Consider the following 6,326-nt stretch of genomic DNA (forward strand, 5'->3'; position numbering starts at 1 on the left):
ATGGAAGAAAAGCAGTTATAACATAAGCCTATCATGGAAAATACAAGATGCCCTTGGCATTGTTACACTCTTCATCACCCCCTTAAGCTGGAGCATGAACATCTTGAAGGCCCAGCTTAGAATGGAAGGCATCAAAAGCTGGTTTTGACAAGGCTTTTGTAAAGCCATTAGCAGTTTGCTTTTGTGAGGGAATATGTAGTAATCTGATCAGTCCTTCTTGCACTTTGTGTTTGACAACATGGCAATCTATCTTTATGTGTTTAGTGCGCTCATGGAAGACATGATTCTCACCTATGGCAATGGCAGACTGATTATCACAAAATAGATTTTTTGGGTTGTCAAACAAGACATTCAGATCTGCAAGCAAGTAATGCAACAATTGAATCTCACACACAGTTGAAGCTAAAGCTCTGTATTCTGCTTCAGATGAGGACCTTGATACAGTGGCTTGTTTCTTAGTTCTCCATGAAATCAAAGCCTCCCCAAGGTAAACACAGTAGCCAGTTATGGATTTTCTGGTCTTTGTGCAAGTAGCCCTTGATACAGTGACTCAATTGTTGAACAACATGTGAGTTATCTGACCTTGTGTTTGTTAGGTACAAGAGCTTGCCAATCAGCCTTCTATACACCTCAGGATTAGCAATTAAGGTACCCTCCAAAGTGTTCAGTTTTGACCTGTGGTGGCTGGAGTTTTAGCAGGTTTGGATTCCAAAAAGCCAGTTTCTTTCAGAATCTCCAATGTATATTTCCTTTGGCAAATATTGATACCACTAGAAGTCCTGGAAGCCTCAATTCCTAAGAAATAATTCAGATTGCCAAGAACCTTTATTTTGAAGGATCTGTCTAGGAATGTCCTTAGTTCACTGATTTGAGATAAGTCATCCCCAGCCACCAAGATATCATCCACATAGATGAGAAGAGCAATAAAAGAATTCTCTGAAGTCTTGGTAAAGAGTGAAGGATTTGATGTGGATTGATGAAAACCAACAAGCTTCAAGGCTTGTGTCAACTTGGCATTCCATTGTATGCTAGCCTACTTTAGGCTTACAAAGATCTTAGGAGCCTGCACATCTGCTTGGGACTGTCACTGTGAAAACCAGGAGGCAAGACCATGTAGACTTTCTCCTCTAGATCTCCATGTAAGAAGACATTGTTAATGTCTAGTTGTTGAATAGTCCAGCCCTTTGCAACTGCCACAACTAGGAATGCCCTAATTGTAGTCATTCTAGCCACAGGTGAAAAGGTTTCAGTGTAATCAAGCCCCAACTGTTGAGTGTAACCCTTGGCAACCAATCTAGCCTTATATCTTTCTATGGAGCCATCTACTCTGTGTTTCACCTTATACACCCATTTACAGCCAATAGGAGAATTTCCTGCTGGTAGGTTTGTCACCGTCCATGTGTTGTTTGCAACCAATGCATCTATTTCACTTTGCATTGCATTCCTCCATGATTCATGTTGAACAACCTCTTTGTATGACTGTGGTTCATGTGTAATAGAGATGGATAAGGCACATGTCTTCAGACTAGGGGAGAGAGAGAGTCATAAGATATGACTTTATCCAGTGAGTGTGGGGATTTCATCATAATTACCTTGTCCCTCACCATAGATTGATAGTAGTAGTCCTGCAGTTTGGGAGGAATGTTTCTGGTTCTACTAGACCTCCTAGGCTGTAGCTAATTGACATTTTCTTCCTAGAACCCCTCCATATATCTGTCATCATTATTTCCAGTGGCTAAACCATTCTCAATATTACTGACTGGCTGGTCATTGCCCACAGAACATGGTTTGGCATTAGGAGTTGCAGGCCTTCCTGTGACTCTAGATGGTATGAGTTCTGCATCAGCTGAAATAGGGATTAAGGGTAGAGGGGGGTTGAATCTTTGAGATTGAGGTGACTCAGGTTTGCCTTTTGAAACAGTCTCTTTGAAGGGATAAATTTCTTCATAGAAGTGAACATCCCTAGAGACGAAACTACCCTTATCAATGAGATCATAAAGTATGTATCCTTTTACATTTGCAGGAAATCCCAAGAAAATGCACCTCCTAGTGTAACACCCCACTTTCCTTAAATCTAAATCCCAACACTTAACTCAAAAGATAACTAAACAAGGAAATATACGATTAATAACTTAAAACAAATCTGAAAAGAGGTGTCACCGCCACAGTCACCACACAAGATGACTGCACAGGCTAGGAAAAGTACTGTCTAGAGTCAAACTCATCAGTCTACAAAACATCTAAACATTAGAGTTTTAAAACAACTACAACTAAAAGAGTCTAGACTAACATCTAACATATCTAAGCTACGCGCTAATCTACCTCGATCGCGTCAAACACTGGGCCCACCTGAAAGGGGTTAACAAACAAGCAAATAGAAAACAACCTGTTAGCACAAATGCTAAGTATACCGTCACTCAACCCTATAAAGTACTATAGATATACTTTTGGAAAACATTTGGCATTCACACTCAAATCAAGTACTTCCAATTTCTTAAACAATAACTTAAATCATACTCAACAATAAGTTCTATATGCTTGCAACCTAATTAACAAATAGACATGCTTTCTTAAGTACTCAACTTAACATAAATCTCATGCTTTCACGGATAATTCTAAACATAGCTCATACTGACAGATAAGGAGATACTTAACTTTAACAAGTAAACTCATGCTATCAAGTCGATCAATAACAACAATACAATATCATACTTCTCTTCAAGCTTTAATGCTAAACATGCAAGTCATGAAAACCATGCAACAAGATAGTCATGATGCTTTAAGTATAAGTATATAGATAGATATACATATACACTCGTTCTTTTGTAACAAGGAACACTTGTTCTGTGGAGGTTTCTGTTGAGTCACAATGATTCGCTTTTCTCATCTTTCTCTTTGAGTCTCTTGACTCGCTTTCTTTCTTACTTTCTTACTTTCTTTACTCGTGGGCGAGGTAGGAACTTCACCACAATGTGAACGGACCTATCTGGGCTTAGCATCTAGCCGGCCTAATACTCATCTCGCCCACAGAACCACTCTCTTGGTTCTTTTCTCAAACTCTGTGGAATCAGGTATCGTACTTGTCAGTGTGCACACCCCTAACCGGGATTCCAAGCCCGGCAGGTAGTATCCAACCTAGTAACTCGGGAATATCGACCTCGTTACTTCATATCGAATCGCGATGTTCGTTTCTTTCTCAACTTTCTGTCTTTATCTTTCCTTCCGAAAGGACATAGTCCTAACGGGCCTCCAAAATCTCAATCTCCTCATAATACTTATATATAGATATAACTCATGCACTTCTTTCTCATGCAACAATTTAACTTATGCAAGCTCATGCACATAGTTTCTCAATGACTTTTCTTTTCTCACAAATTGGAAATCAACAATCATGCAGATTTCTCAATGCAACTAGATAATGATTTTCCAAAATAGATATAGATTTTTGAGAGAAAACTTAGGCTTACTATGAGCCAATGATGCACTGTAAACCATGAAATGCTAAGCATGCTCCTTTACTATAAAGTAAATCTCAACTTCTCTTTCACTGTGAATCAAGGAAATAAGATACTAATTCATGCTTATAATTCAACACTTAGCAAAACTTCTTAGCAAATACTTAACAAGTATTGATCATGCTCTTTAAATTCTAGCAAATTCTCTTTACTGTAAACTAGGAAACTCATGTACTGGACTTATCCAAATTCTCACAATCTTTGCAAAGCTTCTCAATAAATAACAATAAGTACTTAGACATGCTTTTCAATCAAAACAATCAAATAATGATCATGCTTCTTTTCTCAAATAACTAAGTTCAAATACTTCTATTTTTCCTTCACTGTAAACAATTTACAGAAAACAACAAGAACAATTCTCAACACAACTTCTACTGTAAAACAAGCATTTTAACTCCAAATTCAACGAAACTAACTTCTACTAGTGCGTCGTAACTAACCCGAGCATCTGAGCCTCAAGGGCCCACGAGTCCCGGTCCGAACGACACGTAGCTGAACCACAGAGGGCCCGACCAGAAACTCTTTTTGGCCTGGCGGAGCTTGGTGGCAAGGCTTGAGAAGCCCCGCCACTTGGCTCCGCCAAGCGGCGGCCCTGGGCGGCGGATCATGTCATGGTCCGTCCCCTGGACCCGTTGCTCTACGGTGCTAGCCGGCGGAACTACTCGTGGCCCGTTGGCTAGTACCGTGAGGCCATCTGGTGTACGAGACAGTGTGCACCAGAGCCCTTCTCTTCACCTGTTAGACACTTCCAGTGCAAAACAACACTCCCAAAACTTCACAAATTTAACATATATCAACAATAACTCTTTAATAGCTCAACAATAACAATAATCTAACATTTCTAAGCATCTATTTCCCATTATAGCATTTCACAGAGTCAAAACATAGTTTGAGAGTCCATGGTTTATACATTATATAGATCAAAAGTTCTTAAGTTAAACCTTTCTAGAGATACATAGTATTTCCAAAATATAAGGTGTTAATAACTGAGTAGTTTTAGGGAAATGATAGAATAAGCTTCAAATATCTATATGATCTAATATATACCTTATACATAGTTATATATGTACATATTCCCAAAATCAAGTATAACATTTCCCAAAACATATATGTACATATATATAATTCTAGAAATAGAGTTTTCTTGGCAAGTCATAGCTTTTGGTAGTTTAAACCCTTCTCAACATATTTATGATTTTCTATAAAAATACTTTTAAATATAAATAACCCTTCAAGCCCAAATAATATTTTATATAATCCAAGATAATTTCCAAAAGGTTGAAGTTGCTTAAGTGGAAAAGAGTCTAATTATTGATCAAGAAATTAGGGGTTTAAATCCCACCTTAAATAATTTTCCAAAGCATAACGCATCAAATTAAAGTTAAAAAAAGTAAAGCAAGCCGAAAGAATCAATCCCAAGCCTCAAGCATCAAGGCACAACAAATGGAACTCGTCTAGTTACCTTACTAAGGTGGTCCGTGGGTCACGGAGCTTGTCACAGAACTACTCCTAGTTCCGTGACTTGCTCTTTGCACAACACACAAATGGAACTCGTCTAGTTACCTTACTAAGGTCCGTGACTGGTCCGTGGGTCACGGAGCTTGTCACAGAACTACTCCTAGTTCCGTGACTTGCTCTTTGCACAACACGGAGCTTGTCACAGAACTACTCCTAGTTCCGTGACTTGCTCTCTGCACAACAAATCTTGGTAATGGAACTCGTCTAGTTACCTTACTAAGGTCCGTGGGTCACGGAGCTTGTCACATAACTACTCCTAGTTCCGTGACTTGCTCTCTGGTGACATCAACACAATAGATACCCCAAAATTTCACAGAAAAATCTATAGCTTCACAACATCAAATTTCATTATTTTAAAATATCAAACAACATACATTTCATCATTTTAAAATATCAAACAACATACATTTCATCATCCTAGATACCCAATATATACACATGAACAACTATATCAAACAACTTAGGGCAAAATAATATATTTGGGAAACCATGAGTTATACCTCAAGCTTTTCAACCTCAAGAATCCATTCATCTCCATCCTCAAGCTAGGCCTTCTTCTTTACCATCTCCATTTTTCAAGCAACAACTATAACAATACCCAAAAACACATCTTAGCTTAGATAATCTATCTCAAAGACAAGCTAATAAAGAAATAGAAAAGGGAGGAAGAAGAGAGAAGCTTACCCAAGCTTGAACCTAGACTTTGCTAAAAGAAGTTCTAAAATGAAGAAGAGTAAGGTAGAGAGAGGGTGTGGCTGCCAAAGAAGAAGAGATGAAATGAATGAACAAGTGTGGGGTAGAATAGTAGTTTTATCTAGCTAGGGTTTGAGGGTTAAAATTGTAAAATAATATTTTAGGGTTCACCTTGTATCATGTCTTAAAAATGATTTTAGACAACTTGGGGTCAAAAATAGATTTTCTGAAAATAGTTTCTAATTAAAACCCTTGGTTCACACTACAAGAAAAATCGCGAATTGCGACGGACTATATTCCGTCGCCATTTAGCGATCGAAATTGCGACTGAATACATTCCGTTGCAAAATGGCGATGGAAAAGGTGACGGAATTAAATTCCGTCGCGAATCTTGGCGCAAAGATAAATAAAGCCCGTGAAATATTGACGGCAAAATATTCACGACCGAATTTAAGACGGAACTAATTTTCGTCGCCCATTTTGCGACGGAAAAGGCGACCGATATTCGTTCCGTCGCGAAATCGAGACGGAAATTGCAACCGACTTGTTTACGTCGTAAATGAATTAAGTTTTGATATATGGACTCAATATTGCGACGGA

Source organism: Ipomoea nil, unplaced genomic scaffold (assembly GCF_001879475.1).
Source record: "Ipomoea nil cultivar Tokyo-kokei standard unplaced genomic scaffold, Asagao_1.1 scaffold1833, whole genome shotgun sequence".
NCBI lineage: Eukaryota > Viridiplantae > Streptophyta > Magnoliopsida > Solanales > Convolvulaceae > Ipomoea > Ipomoea nil.